This window comes from Dromiciops gliroides, chromosome 2, assembly GCF_019393635.1.
Source record: "Dromiciops gliroides isolate mDroGli1 chromosome 2, mDroGli1.pri, whole genome shotgun sequence".
In the NCBI taxonomy this organism is placed as follows: Eukaryota; Metazoa; Chordata; class Mammalia; order Microbiotheria; family Microbiotheriidae; genus Dromiciops; species Dromiciops gliroides.
In genome coordinates, this window is record NC_057862.1 from 361,523,133 (window position 1) to 361,539,265 (window position 16,133).

Below are 16,133 nucleotides of genomic sequence, written 5' to 3' on the forward strand. Positions count from 1 at the left end.
TTTTTGCTTTTGTTTTTCCCTTTTGTTCTGATTCTTCTTTCACAGCATGACTAATGCATAAATATGTTTAATGTGATTGTACGTATATAACCTATATAAGATTGCTTGCTGTCTCAGGGAGGGAAGAAGGAGGGGAGGGAGAGAGAAAAATTTGGAACCAGAAACCTTATAAAAACAAATGTTGAAAACTATCTCTACATGTAACTAGAAAATAATAAAATACTTTTATGATTAAAAAAAAAACCCAGCTTGGTCACATTAAAAAAAAAAGAAATCTTCTTGCTTATCATTTCTTTCTTTCTTTTTTTGTGGGGCAATGAGGATTAAGTGACTTGCCCAAGGTCACACAGCTAGTAAGTGTCAATTGTCTGAGGCTGGATTTGAACTCAGGTCCTCCTGAATCCAGGACCTGTGCTTTGTCCACTTCACCACCTAGCTGCTCCCTGCTCATCATTTCTCACAGCACAATAGTATTCCATTAATTCATATACCACAACTTGTTCAACATTCCCCAATTGATGGGCATCCCCTCAATTTCCAATTCTTTGTCACCACAAAAAGAGCAGCTATAATTATTTCTGTACATGTGAGTCCCTTTCCCTTTTTTATGATCTCTTTGGGATATAGACCTAGTAGTGGTATCCCTGGGTCAAAGGGTATGCACAGTTTGATAGCCTTTTGGGCAAAGTTCCAAATTGCTCTCCAGAACGGTTGGATCTGTTCACAACTCCACCAACAATTCGTTAGTGTTCCAATTTAAGGAGCATGTTTCAACCTAATCCAAAAAGGCTTTAGTAAACACCTACTATATGAAAGGTACTGAACTAAGTATTGGGGATACAATGACAAAACAAATAGTTCCTGCCCTCAAGGAATTTATATTCTACTTGTTCCAAGCATGGAAGACAGATGAAGAGGCATGAAGAGGTGGGATGAACCAGAATCACTGAATCTCAGAGTTGAAAGGAACCTCAGAGGTTTGTCCAACCTGTACTTGACTGAGAATCTACTTCAACATCCCAGTGACTGTCCATCATCCAGGTGGAAGGCTTCCTGTAAGAGGGAGCCCATTCCACTTTGGGCTAGTTTTTGCCACTTGGAAAATTTCCTTTAAATCAAGCTGAAATCTGCTTACCAGCAGCTTCTACTTATTCCTCCTATTTCTAACCTCTCCCCACTCGCCCTACCCTGCAACAAGTAGAACAAGTCTAATCCCTCTTTCACCCAAAGATTCATCAAACTATCAAATATTTGAAGAGGGTTATGCTGTCCCTACTTAAGTGTTTTCTTTTAAAGGATAAATAGCCCCAATACCTTCAGCCAAACTTCGATAAGCATGATCTGCAGACACACAGGTAGGTCGTACACAGATAAAGAGATGCAGGACTGGACTGACAGTGGGGTGACCAGCTTCTGGCTTCAATATCAACTTGCTGTAAGACCTTGAGCAAGGCGCTTTTCTTTTCTGGACCTCGGTTTGCCCAACTGAAAAATGAGAGGCTTGGGTAAAATGGTCTCTGGAATGCTACTGAGGGTACCTTTGGGGAATTCCCTGGCCTGTGACAGGCAAGAAGGGTGAGATGGGGGAAGGGAGGGAAGACATGGTGGTGGTGTGGGGGTGTGGGGGGAATGTGGGGAGGAGCCCGGAGAAGAAAGACCTGGGAACTCACAGGCAGGTCCACAGTCCAGAGCCAGGCCACTGGCAGTGTAGACTCCAGTGGGTTTGTAGAAGGCCTGGTCCCGGATTGTGAACTCGTAGGGGCAAGGAGCTACCTAGTACCGGCCACAAGCCAGAGCTGGGGATCCCTCGGGCTTTACCCGAGAAGGGGCGGGGCAAGTCCAGCAAGATTTCCACCCCCCCCCTCTCCCCGAGAAAGGGGGGCGCGGCAGAGGAGGGAGGGGCCCACTGGGGCCGAATCTCTGGTTCTCTTTATCTCGCAGCCGGAAGCCTAGGACGGCCGTGCGCTCTCAGTTCAGGTAAGCTAGGAGGAGCGCCTAGGGATCGGGGCTTAGGACCTACAGCTCTCGAGGGGCACAGGCAGCTCCCCAACTGGTCCTCGAGCCCCATCCCCTCCCCCTGACTCCTGGCCCGGCCCCGCCGCCGCAGTTCCTCGGCGCCTGCGCTCGCCTACCCGGCTCTCGGGGGGGAGGGTCCGGGGCGGGGCCGCGGGGGGAGGGGGACCGGGGGTGTGCGCGGCGGGCGGGGCAGAGGGGGGGGCCCGCTGCGCACCGACGGGGCGGGCCATTTCTGCGCAGCGCAGGCGAGGCTGGGAGCCCCGGAGCCTGGGTCCCTCCGGCCCGAGTTGCTGCGGGAGCGTTGCTGTCCCGGACGCTGGACAGCCCGAGGCTGGACCGCGGACAGGTCAGCTTCCCCACCCCCACCCTTCGCCTCCCCCGGGGCGTCTCCTCGCACCCTACTTCTTGAGACACAGTGAGGGGCGGCCCAGGCTCCACTGGGGTGGGGGGGAGGGGGCGATGCGCGCCGCAGAGATGGGGGGGTGGTGGTGACAGGCCTGGACCCAAACCCCAGGATTGGGGGGCTGTCCCCTCCAAGGCCGGACCGTGTTCTTTCAGAACCGGTGTGTGTGTGTGTGTGTGTGTGTGTGTGTGTATGTGACAGCTTGTGTGTCTGTGTCTCCGTATGACTGACTGTATGTGTGTATGTATATGGCTTTGTCTCCGCACCGATGGGCGGTGTATGTGTTGCGAGCGGGGGGGGGGGTGGATCCGTGAGAGGTTGGGGGGCCTGGAGGTTATGGGGCTGTAGGTGTGAGGGACGTTGTAGGGGAGGAGGGAGAGGCTGGAAGGTTTCAGGAGCGCAATGGTTGTGTGAGGTTTTGGTGGAGGATTTGAGAGATTGGGGGGCTCTGGGGGAGAGCATTGGGAGGGCGGTGGCTGTGGGGGGAGGTTGGGGGCTCTGTGTGTCTGGAGGTTGGGGAGGCTTTGGGGGAGGCAGCCTCAGGGCTCCTCTGGAAGACCCAGCCGACGGTTCCAGTGAATGGTGGTGGGGGGTGGGCGTTGGAGGTGGGGGGTGGGTTGTATGTATGGGAACGCTTAGCGGGTTTGGTGGCTTGAGAATTTGGGGGGTTGTGTGGGAGGGGCTGGTGGAGGTGGCTGCAGAGCCCCCTCAGGGAGACCCCGCAGACGTTCGGGGGCGGGGATTAACGGCGCAAGCTTTGGGCCCGGTGCTGCCCGGCCTGGGGGAGAAATCATTCATGTGGGTGGGGTAGGGTGGGGTGGGGAAAGGGGAGGGGGGGGCTTTCCTACTCCTACACCTGCGGGGGCTCCGCCCACGGAGGGGCCCCGCCTCTCTGCCAGAACAGGTGACTGCTGGCCGCCTCTTCCCCCCAGAAGGGGCAAAAACTGGGATTTTGGTTTGGGGGACTCCTCTAGATCTTGGCCCCAGGCCGGGTTCTAGCTCTGGGGCTGCGGTCACCTTTTCTGGTCCTAGTGAGACTCGCCCTCTTAAAGGGCCAGTGTTCCCATTCCTCCCATCCCCAGGATCCTCTCCCTGTCTTTTTCCACGTTCTTCCAAGAGATGAGTGGGTATCTTTGTATGCATGTGTCTTTGTGTACGAGGAGTATAATATATGTATATGGTGTATCTTTGTGTATATGTAGTGCCAATATCTCTAAGAAGAGGGGTGGCATCTGTGTGTGTGTGTAGGTCTATGTAAGGGGAGGCATTTTGCCTCTTGTTGGCCACTGTTGTGCTGAGATGGCCTCAGGTTAGGATAGGTGTCTGGGAAGAATTCAGGACCCAAGCTTTCTTTCCCAGTTGAAGCTGTTTTCCCCGACATTATTGGGGACCTCCAGGCTGCTAGGATGGAATTCTGTTCTCTAAAAGAGGGGCTTCTGTATATGTGTTTGTGGTAACTTGAATGTAACCTTTCAAATGTTGATCTGGACAAGGAGGTACTCTGAAGGAAAGAGAATTCTCTGGATGGCATTAAGCAGGGCCTGGTGACCTTTCCTATTTGTAATGATTTCCTAGGATAACAGTTGCATAGATTTAGAGTAAGAAGCCCATCTAGTTCCACCCCTTTCTTTTATAAGAAACCGAGGCACAAAAAGATTAGGGGGATATGATTCAGGCACTAGTCCTAGACTCTGCTACTAAGTCAGTCTTTGACCTTGAGCATATCCTTTTCCCTTCTGAGTCTTATTTTCCCCATTCTAAAGATGAGAAAGTTGGACTCTGGTCTCTAAAGATCTACCCGGATCTGACATTGGAAGGTTTTGTTTCCCAAAGGAGTATGGGTTCCAGTTGTGGTTTATGTCTGGGTGAATGTTGTGACTAGGTCATGTATATGCCAAGATACCTGTCACCTTAACCTAATGGAGTTCTTGAAGTCATTTTGGGGCCCTTTTCTCTCTCCCTGGACTCCTGAAGTTTACTGTAGGCTGGGGAGCTGGGGTGGTTTTGACTTGGGCCACTACCTCTCCCCCAGGGCCCCTGGCAGATTTGGTTTTTCCTTCTGAGTCTCAGGCAAACTTTCTGTTGCTCAAATCCTATCTGCTCCATGAAATCTTGACCATCCCACATAGAAGTAAGTATTCCTTAGGATCTATTATCTGAACTGAATTTGCTAATTTTCACTTAGGTCCGAGTGATGGGAGATTCCTGGAGGCTACTCACCTCTTGGACTCTTCTGGAGCACCTAGCCTAGGGCTGAGCACATCGAAGCAGAGATAACACACATTTGCAGATTAGCAGAGGACTAGAAGCCAATGCATTGGACAACAGAATCAGAGTCTTAAAAAAAGATGATAAGTTAAAGCAGGAGTTCTTAACCTGGAGTCTGTGAACTTGTTTTTTTTAAAAAAAATACTTTCATAACCATATTTCAATATAATTGTCTTTCTTTATAATCCTGTGTTTTATTTTGTGTACTTAAAAGCATGATTCTGAGAATGGCATCCATAGGCTTCCCTATATTGTTGAAGGGATCCATGACAAAAACAAAATGTTTAAGAACGTCTGGGTTAGAATAATTTAATAAGATGGAATTGAATAGAGATAAATGTAAAATCCTAAATTGGGTTCAAAAAATCACATCTACAGAGAGTGAAGGTAGTCCAGCTAGACAAAAATTCATGTTGGAAAAGATAGGGGGAGTTTTCTAGGAGCCCAAAGAGCTTGGACTGCATTAATAGAGGCATAATTTCCTGAATGAGGGAGGTCATAGTTTTTTTTGGGGGGGGGGGTGTTGTCCTCTGCCCTGGTCAGATTCTATCTGAAGTGTCACATCCAGTTCTAGGACCATGTTATAGAAGGCACTTGGATTAATTGGAATGTACTTGGAGGAAGGTATCCTGCATAGTGACTGCCCTCAAACCCATGCTACTATAAAGAGCTTTAAAAAATACCTGACGCTATTTAGCCAAAAGAAAAGACTAAGAAGAGATGTGATAGCTGTTTTCAAGTATCTAAAAGAATGTCTTGGGGAAGGACTAGATCACTTCTCTTTTAGCCCCAAAGGGCAAAACTAGATTCAAGGGGTAGAAGTCACAAGAAGCCAACTGCTCGAAAGAACACAGTGCTGTCCTACCAAGAAATCTGGGTCTTAGAAAGCAGGGAGTGCCTCATTACTACATGTCTTTAAATGGAGGCTGGATGACCACTTAATGGGGATATTGTAGAGAGGATTCGAGCTCAGTAACTGGTTTGACTAGTGTGACTCTGAGATTGGAGTCTATTTCTATGACTCGTCTGCTCATTTTGTTGGGAGAAGTGTTTAGTGTAGTGTGGCAGGGCACTGGACGGGGAATTGGGAGAATGATCCTAGATTTAAAGCAGGGAGGGATCTTGGAGGTCATCTAGTCCAGTTTAACAAATGAAGGAACTAAGGCCCAAGGAGATCAGAGGATCATTGTTCTAGAACCTGAAGGAACATCAGAGACTATCTTGTCCAACCCTCTCTTCTTACTGATCAGGAAAGTGAGGTCTAATGTGGTTAATTGATTTGTTTGAGGTCACATGGTATCAAGGATTCAAACTCTGGACCTCTGACTTCATTTTTTTTTTTTTTTTTTGGTGAGGCAATGAGGGTTAAGTGACTTGCCCAGGGTCACACAGCTAGTAAGTGTTAAGTGTCTGAGGCCGGATTTGAACTCAGGTACTCCTGAATCCAGGGCCAATGTTCTATCCACTACGCCACCTAGCTGCCCCCTCTGACTTCATATTAAGGATTCTTTCCATTGCACCAGGTCCTTTAAAATGAGGGTTAGATTAACTAAGGGCCTCTGGGAGCTATAACATTCTGATTTTAGGATTCTTTCCATAGTAGCTTTTGTTTGCCAAGAGTGAAACTACCCTTCTTTCTTTCTTCTCTGGGACTGCTTGGTTATGCTGTTCTTCTCCCCCTCACACATCCTAGGGCTCCTTTCTCACCCACATGTGATTGGTCCTGGGTCCCTCAGCTCTGCTGGTCAGATCCTAAGGTTAGGTTTCCAATCCCTTAGGTTTCCAGCCTGCCTGATTGCTACCCTTCTCTTTATTAATCCCTAAGAGAGGGGAGGACAGAAATCCCTGTAATATGGTACCTATCCACCCTTATCGAGATCCTTTTTGGTCCTGGAGGTAGGTGGGGGGAAGGGGGCAGTGGTAAGTAAGCCGTTCCCATCAAGTAGACAGCATGGAATAATGGTCAGAGCACTGGACTTGGAATCAGAAAGATGTGAGTTGAAATCCTACCTCTGACATTCAAGCTATGTTACCGTGGGTAAATAGATTAATAGAGGCTAAGCCTTAATTTCCTCATCTGTAAAATGGCCTTGAAGGTCTCATCCAACTTTAAATTTTATGTTTCTTAACATCTGGGACACCATTGGTCCAACTAGGTCTGCCTAAAAGAAATGAAGGATGAAAGTGTGGGGGACTCAGTCCAGATCTCTTTTGCTATGGGAGACTCCAACAGAGATGAAGATACATACTTTATCATTTCTCTCTTTCTCATCTTCACCCATCCTTCAAGGCCTATTGAAGCCCTACCCTTTTTCTGGAAGCCTTCAGAGATTGTTCCCCCAGGCACTGTACTTATAGTTGGAAGACCTAGGTTCCTAGCCTGGTTAGTTGTCTGATCCAGGCAAGTCACTTTTCTTTTTTAAAATGAGGAAAATATACTGTCTTCCTTCTAGGACCATTGGAAGGAAAGTCCTTTGTACACCTTCAAATGATATGGAAATGGGAGCTGCCCAGTATTTAATCCTCTTAGCTTCTTTGATATTTCACTTTTTAGGCCCTACAGTTCAGACCTTGATTCTCAATGACCATCTGGTCTGTGTACTTTCCTTGTTCCCTCTGGGGGAATCATTCTCCTCTCCCCAATTTAGACTTGAACCATCTATCTCTTGGACTATTTTTTTTGTGTGTGAGGCAATTGGGGTTAAGTGACTTGTTCAGGGTCGCACAGCTAGTACGTGTCAAGTGTCTGATGCAGATTTGAACTCAGGTCCTCCTGAATCCAAGGCTGGTGCTCTATCCATTGCACCACCTAGCTGCCCCTCTCTTGGACTATTGAAATAACCTCCTAAATGAACTGGTCTCCCCACCTCAAGCCTTTCCTTTCCGGTTTTTCTCTTACACAGCTGCCAAACTGATTTTCCTAAAGTATAGGTCTGACCAAATCACTCTACTATTCCATGAACTTGTGGCTCCCTATAAACGCCTTTTTTTGGCATATAAAACACTTTATAATATGGCCCCTTCCTGTCTTTCCAGTATTCTTTTATTTTACTATCCCTCCTTCCAATCACAACAGACTGCTTGGTGTTCCTCATGCCCAAAGCTCCCCCTCCCATCCCTTTGCCTTTGTACTGGTTTTCCCCATGTCTGGAATGTTCTTCCTCCTCATCTCTTAGCATCTCACTTAAGACACCAGACTGGAGGCCTTTCTCAGTCCCCACTCCACCCCTTCCAGTTTGTAGTGTTTTCCCTTTTAAGGTTATTTTGAATACATACTTGGAATGTATGTGTGTGTGTTCTGTGTATGTATCTTGTTTGTATCTATGCACCTTTTCTCTTGTCCATTTGCAAACTCCTTGAGGGCAGGGACAGTTTTTGCTTTATCTTTGTAGCCCTGGGGCTTAACACAGAGCTTGGCTTGGCCTATTGCAAAATTCGTCATTAAGCGCTTATTGATTGATTGACTGATTCTTCAAAATTGAGCCTCCCCAGGGCTTGGCTCTCTTGGGGTTTTCTCTGTCTGCCCTGTCTCAGAATCGAGCCCATTACGCGGAAGGGATGTCAGCCCTTATGGTATCAAACTGAGCTGTCCTTGGTGCCTTGTCAAAAATGAACCACCTCCTGTGAAGGATAGAAGGCCATAGTTGAGTTCCCTCCCAGAAGGCTCCCCTGAATAATCCTTCTCATCCTCATTGAGCTTTCATTTCTCTCCAGGCCTTCTCACTATGCCCCCACACTTCAGCATCAAAGAATTCTAGAACTTCAGGTCTAGAAGAGACCTTGTCAAAGAACATAGAGCCCAGTGCCCTCATGTAGCCCAGAGGAAACTGAGGGTTCCTAGACTGGGAGGTGCTGGTCCACTGTCACAGCTAGTTTGTTTGGCTTGCTCTGTTTACAGCCAGCATCTGGTGTTACTTTCAGGAGGTGTTGGTGGATGCCTATGAATAGTTGTGGGGCCCTGTGGGTGCTGGGTGTGTAGGTACCTGGCCCTTGTCCTTTGGGTCCCCTAGCCAGGAGAGAGGACTGGGCTTCTGGTGAAAGGGAACCCTCTGTCCCTTCCCTCTCCCACCCGGAGTAGTGAATGGGGAAGTTGTTCTGTTATCAATCCTGCAGTTGCCTCCTCTGCCAGGCCTATGGAGGAGGGGTGAGGGGGAGGAGATTGGAGCTGAGGTAACTCTCCTCATGAATGACTTCATTTAAAACAGGAGAGCATCACTCTGAAGCTTTTTCCAGCCCCCCAGCTTCCCCTGGCCTCAGGAATATTCACGGCCCCAGGAAGGAATAAGAAAGAAGAGACATTTTGTCCTGTCTGTGTTCGGGCCAAGCTCTTCTATTACTCAAATGAGAACAGCCCTCCTTCCCTCTCTCTCCCTTGCCTAGAATCATAGAATCCTAGGGCTAGAAGGAACCTCAGAGGGGATTAATCATGTGCCCATAGACTCCGAGCTTGAAGGACCCTTAGAAGCCATCAAACCAGTCCTCTCTTTTTACAGATGAAGAAACTGAGGCCTAGAGAGACTTGTTCAAGGTCACATGGAGAGTGTCAGATCAGGAAATTAAACCCAGGTTCTTTGATTAGCAGATTGGTTTTCCTTCTTCCCACAGTGCCACAAAGAATCCAATATCCTGCCTGATTCAGGCAGCCTGTATGTAACATTCCTGGCAAAGTGGTCATGGAGTCTCTTGGTTGGAGACCTCCAGTGACAGGGAGTTCATTATCTCTTGGGGGTAGCCCATTCTGGGTTTTTTTTTTTTTGATAACTGATTCTCTTTTTTTTTTTTGGTGGGACAATGAGGGTTAAGTGACTTGCCCAGGGTCACACAGCTAGTGAGTGTCAAGTGTCTGAGGTCAGATTTGAATTCAGGTCTTCCTGAATCCAGGACTGGTGCTTTATCCACTGCACCACCTAGCTGCCCCCTGGATAACTGATTCTCATTCTTTTTCTTCCAGTTGAAATAATAGGAAGAGTATACTGGGTGTTGGTGGGGAGGCAGGGGGGTAGGTTCAAAGGAACTAGGTTTGAATTTTAGTTCTGCTACCTGCGTATCTCTAGACAAGTCCTTTCCCATCAGTGCTTCCATTTCATCAGCCAAGTGGAAGAGTTGAACTAGATTTTTAAAGATCCCTTCCAGTTCTAAATCCAAATCCCTCAAGTGGGGTCCCAGACCCTTCTCAGACTTACTGGCCAATTATCACATGACTTAAAGCCTCCAGGCTCTCTCCAAATCCTCATTTTCCCTCTATACTGTGTGGGGAAAGTGATGCCTGCCTGTGCTGCATACCTTTGTACTAGCTTTTGGAAGCTTTATAGAATTCATAGCTAGGAGCAATCTTAGCTCTCTTCTGCCAAAGTCTCAGCATCTAATAGCAGAGCCTGAATTTAAAAGGCAGGTGGTTTTTTATTTTTTTGTTTTTACTCCAAATCCAATATTCTTTCCAACACACCAACCTATGGGGAGGAGAGCTATAGAAATGTGAGTTAGTAAATTCAACCTCCGTGTAATTATCATTCCCTCGTCATTTCCCCCTCCCCCCAACTCCTTTTACAAACTGGTCTTAGTTTTCCTCTGGTGTCATCCAGAATAAATCTAATCCTTCCTCCTGACAGAAAACTGCTTGTGATGGCCCCTCTTTCCTTTTCTTACTTTGGGATTAGAGATAGGAGGGATGGAGAGTAGTCTGGGCTGAGGCCTGAGCTGGTTGTGGGGTCGATTAAGGTTGGGTTGCTCAGGACAGGAATTGGAAGCCCTTTGGTATTACTATAAGAAGCTCTTAGAGGGGTTGGGGATGAGAAGTTTTAGTGAAGAGCTTCTTTCGTAAATACATCCTGGGTTTTTTGGGGGTTTTTTGTTTGTTTTTTAAAAATAAAATTGTAAAGTAATGGCCTAAAGGTCATCCAGTCACAAGGTCATAGCATTACTGGTGGAAGGGATCTTATAGGTCATCTAGTCCAGAGCTTCTTAAACTGTGGGTTTCAACCCCATAGGGGGTCATGTGACTGAATGTGGGGGTCTCGAAAAATGTGGCCACAGTAAAAGGTTATGTATAGCTATATGCCCAGGGTCGGGTAAAAATTTATCAGGCGAAAAGGGGTCACAAATGGAAAAACTTTAATAAGCCCTGGATTAGTCCAACCCCTTCATTTTACAGAGGAAACTGAGGCCCAGAGAAGTTGCCTAGGGGTCACCCAGGGTAGAAAAGGCAGAGTTGGGATTTGAACCCAGGCCCTGTGATTAGATTTAAGACCCATTGTTCTATTCCATGCAACATCCTTTCGGTCTAAGCCCCTCAATTTATGGATGGAGAAATAGAGGCCCAGAGAAGGGAAGGGAGTTGTTCAGTCACTCTGGAAGTCGGTGGCAGATTCCAGACTGAGAACTTGGGTGTCCTGGCTCCTAGCCTAGGACTCTTCCCAATACTTCAGTCTTTGGGCTTTGGGCTCTAATGCCAGCAACTTTTCTTTGTCATTCCTGAGCAAATGATCCCCCTACCTATAAAAGAAATTCCTGATGATGGGAAGATGGAGCCTGTGGAGTGCTTTGAGATCCTCTAGCAGGCTGGAGTTGGAATGCTAGGGTATGTTTTCTTTACCCTGGAGTATGAAGCAAGAGGAAATTGGCCTACCTGGCCTATGTTAATTGGCTGTCTTCTTCCTCACCTAGCAGTAGTAGCTACTCCCTCATGTAGGAGGATCCTTAAGAAGGTTTATATATAGTTCTGTGATCATGTCACTTCTCTTGCTAAAAAACCCTTAGTTTTTGAAATGAGAAAGCCTGCATTATGGAAAGCTCAGTGGACTTAGAGTCAAGAGATCTGGGTTTGGGCTCTTGAGACAGGGTCTTCTCATCTTTAAAATGGGGAGAATGACACTCATTCTACTTATCTCATAAAAGTTGTCATAGGCAAATCACTTTGTATTGATTTAAAGGCCTTATGGGGATGTGAGCTGTTATTCATACCTCCCTGTGGCCTGCCCAATAAAGTTGAAATTTATTAGACTGGTATTCAAAGCCATATACAATCCGACCCAACCTCCCATTCCAGCGTCATACTCTCTAGTCTTCTGACAATCACAAATGTCTTAAATTCTTGTTTTTTTCTCTTTTTTGGTGGGGCAGTGAGGGTTAAGTGACTTGCCCAGGGTCACACAGCTAGTAAGTGTTAAGTGTTTGAGGTCAGATTTGAACTCAGGTCCTCCTGAATCCAGGGCTGGTGCTTTATCCACTGTGCCACCTAGCTGCCCCCTCCCTGTCTTTTAAATCCTACCTACTTCTACCTCCTTAGTTGGGATTCTACAAGTTATTTTCCCTCTGTGGGCCTGTTTCCCCAATTATAAAATGAGTTTGGATTAGATGGTCTCTGTGTTACCTTCTAATTCTACATCCTGTGAGCTATGATCTATAAAATACTAAGCATTTAAAAACCCTTTAGGTCCTAAGGTCCTTTGCTTTAGGAGGTAAAAGACAAAAGCTTCCCACAGTCTTCTTCCTCCTCCTTTGCCCTTATTATCAAACCTTGTTTGGTCTCTCCCTACTACACTTAACAGGTATAGCTGACCTTTTTCCATGCTTATGTCTTGCTGGCTTTGCTAGCCTGAGTTCAGCGAGGGTCCTGTCAAAACCTGGTGAGTCCCCTGCCAGGGGAGAAGAATTTGGGCTAAGTTAGGACCCAGGGAAGGGAAGGGAGGCTGGGTGGAAGAAGGAAGTAGGAGCCCAGCAGAGGCAGGGCATGGGGAATGAAGGATTTGGGGTAATCCTTCAGCAGCTGCTTTTCTAGACTGACCCATCTCTTTCTTGTCTGAGCTCTTTTACATTCCAAAAAAGAAATACACTTACTCCTACCATCTTTCATATGGCCCTGTCTAGCCCAAAGGACCAGAGAATTGCAAAGGAGAGGGGAGGGACCAGGCAGAAGTTACGGGGAATATGAGAATGTTATGGAAGGGGCCTTGGGGATCATCTAAAGCAGGGGTTCCTAACTGGGGATCTTATGATTTTTTTTTAAAGAAAAGAATGTTTTAATAACTGCATTTCACCATGATTGGTTTCCTTTGCAATCATCTGTATCTTATTTTATGCACCTAAAACATTATTCTAGCTTTCACTAGACTGCCAAAGTGTGGAAGTGGGAAGCCCAGAAATGGGTAGAAATGGCACTTCCCCAGGAGTCTTACAGTTCTTTAGGTCTCCTGATTTCCAGTCCATGTGTCATGCTGTGTGCTGTCCCTGAGAGGCTGGGACTTCAGGGACCTGGTACAGACTAAGGGTTGGAGTTGTGCTGAGAAGTTAAGAATGGATTTCCTGCGTCTTCCTAGAGGAGGTGAAGAGGGGGAATAAATAAGACTTGGTGAAGAAGGGGGAAGGGATGCTAGGAACATTCAGAGGTGCTGAGGAGAGGGAGAAAAGTGTGTGTGTGTGTGTGTGTGTGTGTGTGTGTGTGTGTGTGAGAGAGAGAGAGAGAGAGAGAGAGAGAGAAATAGGGTGACTTGGATGATGGAGGTTTCCAATGCCAAGCTGTGAAGCATCTCTAGGTAGCCATGGGACAGCCTTGGTGAGGCCCAGATCCATTAGACCAGGAGGGAAGGATCTGTTTTGTGTCCATCTGCCACCTCTGGAGGAAAGGGGATGGGGGCTGCTTGGCTTCTCCTACCCTTTCCCCCCAGACTTACATTCTGCTGGAGTAGGAACAGGCCACACCTGGAACAGAAACTACTCTGAGTTAACTGAGTTAATTGTTAATCCAAAGCTAGGGCAGAGTTTCTCCGGAACAAAAGCTTGACTAAGAGAGTGAAGGACAGAGGACTGGGGGCAAAAGAAGGTGGGGAGAAGGGTCATAGATATAGAACTAGAAGGGACATTAAAGGTCATCCAGGTGATACAGTGGAAAGAGCTCAGGAGCCAGACTAAGGAAGACCTGAGATCAAATCCAGCCTTAGACAGCTCTGTGATCCTGGATAAGTCACTTATCCTCAGTTTCCTTATTTGTAAAATGGGGCTAATAGCACCTGCCCTTCAAGGTTGTTATGAGGTTAAAGAAGATATTTGTTAAGTGTTTTACCAACCTTAAAGGGCTAGGCAAATACTGGCTATTTTTATTATCATTATCATATTGAGTCCAATTTCCTTATTTTATAGATGAAAAAACTGAGGCCTGAAGAGCCAGGAGTCAGGATCCAAATTGAGGTCCCCTGACTTCTTTGCTTCCCAATCTAGCACTGTCCCCCCAACTGTACTCCATTGAAGGAAAGAGGCTCTGGCTGGGGGTGGGGAAGAGTTTGAGCCTTCCAGTTTTGTCTGACTCCGACCTGTTACTCCCTCCAGGGCGCCTCCCTCTGCCTGACTCTCCCTACCCTAGAGCCAGCCCACCAGATAGACTGTCCGGGCCGGCCCCCTGAGGCTCTGTCTGATAGGATGATAAGAGGCCTTTGGTGAAAACAGTGGGGAGAGAGAGAAACTGAGAGTTACTGGTTGCCTTTCTTCTGCGGGATCTCGGCTGTAAGTAGTAGGGGGCTAACTTTTTCATCAGGACTGTCTCCCTCTGGGACGCTAACATCTGCCTGGCCTGTTAGACGCAGTGCCTGAAAGAGGAGTCCGTCCTTTGCACCAAGGGACTGTCTCTAGAAGGCCCCTCTTAAACTGGGCCCATATTATCTGGGGAGGTTGACCTAGTCAAGCAGGATAGATGAGCAGCATAGACATAGTGCGCAGAATCCAGGTGAGGGAATCAGGGCAGGGGTTACTTTGTCACATTTTGGGGGGGAACCTGGGTAAGGCACCTGATATAATGGTTGACTCTTTCAGAAGTGGCCTGGTCAGGGTAATGGTACAGAAGGAGGAGGCTTTCAAGAACCAAAGATGGGGGGGGGGTTGTTGGGTTGTAGAACAGTTGTCTCTTGGGGAAACCTAAGGTCCAGAGAGGGCAAGAGACTTGCCTGAGCATACCCAGCTAACAGCAGGTGCCCAGATTTCCTGCCTTCTAGATCAGGGTGCTGTTATACTAAGCTTCCATTCTGTTTTGTTTGTGTGAGGTTTTTTGGGAATGGGATAGGATTTGCTACGTGGTGGGGAGTGGGGAGAGCATCAAGAAAGGGTCAGGAAGTTGGGAGGAGAGCACCTCTGGAGCTCTAGCTGAGACTGAAGATGAAAACTGATTGGCTGGGGCCAGCTAGGTAGCACAGTGGATAGAGCACTGGCCCTGCAGTCAGGAGTACCTGAGTTCAAATCCGGCCTCAGACACTTAACACTTACTAGCTGTGTGACCCTGGGCAAGTCACTTAACCCCAATTGCCTCACTAAAAAAACAAAAAACTGATTGGCTGTAGTCCATGTTTTCCTCCTATCCCTAAAATTCTAATTTATTCAGCAAGCATTTAGTTCCTATCTGTGCTTTGGGTCCTGAGTATAGGAAGGAGACTGTTGTTGCTTGGTGGTTGGGAAAGTATGATGAGCTAAACCTCTAGAGATGATATCCGATGCCTTCCAAGTACTGTGGAAATTGGTTTTGCTACTAACTGGTCGTGTGATCTTGGGCCAGTCCTTTCTCTCTGAACTTCAATTCCTTCATCTGTTATATGAGGACATCGGACTGGGTAGTCTCTGGAGTCCTTTCTGGCTCTTAAACCCTAGATCTTCCTAGTTGGAATTATCCAGTAGCTACCAAGGCTTCATCATTCTCGAGGTGCCAGTGGAAGCAAGGAGGTCCAGATCCAGACCAGCTCAGCTTCAGACTCACAGGGCATGGGGAGACTATATGAGGTTAGGAGGACAATGTGCATCTTTCTGTCCTGGGAAAGTTAGAGGGAAGAATATAATCATAATCACAACAATTAATAATGGAAATAATTTTATAGAGAGAGTTTCAAGTTTTGCAAAGTGCTTTATCTATTTTCTCATTTGATCTTCACATCACCCTGGGAAGTAGACTTTATTATTGTCTCCACTTTATAGATAAGGAAATGTAGATGAAGAAAGGTTAGGTGACTTACCCAGGGTCATCCAGCTAGTAAGCACCTGAAGCAGGATTACAACCCTTTCTGACTCCTGTATGTATAAGGGAGGCAGTTCCACTGTACTAGAATAAGGAGCCCTAGACATTTCCATCTCATCTTGGTTGTCATCTTGGTTCTGGTATTAGAATGTCATGTAACCTTGAATAGGGTCCTTCCTCTCATTAAATCTTGGTCTCTGCATCTGTTAAATAAGGGGTTGACTGATTGGCCCAGAAGGAAATATTGGGTGGGAGCCTGTTTGAGGTCATTGAACGTGGGACAAACTCATTGTCTCCCTCGGCCTGTTTGGGTGAGCAAGGGTAAGTGTAGGGGGACCAGGGCAATGGAAGGATATGTGGAGGAGGGATGGGTAATGGGCATCTTGCTGGATTCTGATAGTGGACCTTGCCTAGGGGCGCCTTAGCAAGAGCACCTGCCATGAGCAGACATCCACCTGA

The 16,133-nt window shown here is 47.1% G+C and overlaps 1 protein-coding gene across 20 annotated transcripts in view; it reads left to right on the top strand.

Moving 5' to 3' along the window:
- Positions 1–1,703: 1,703 nt before the first annotated feature.
- EPB41L1 (erythrocyte membrane protein band 4.1 like 1) overlaps positions 1,704–16,133 on the top strand; it is a 110,431-nt gene continuing 96,001 nt past the window's right edge. For 19 of the 20 annotated variants that reach the window (XM_043984413.1, XM_043984418.1, XM_043984416.1 and 16 more), the window contains exon 1: positions 2,222–2,362. The gene's annotated coding sequence lies outside the window, so the exon portion shown is untranslated. Of the gene's footprint in view, positions 1,978–2,221; positions 2,363–16,133 lie in introns of those variants that run through there. The other variant, XM_043984415.1, reaches the window with a different exon arrangement.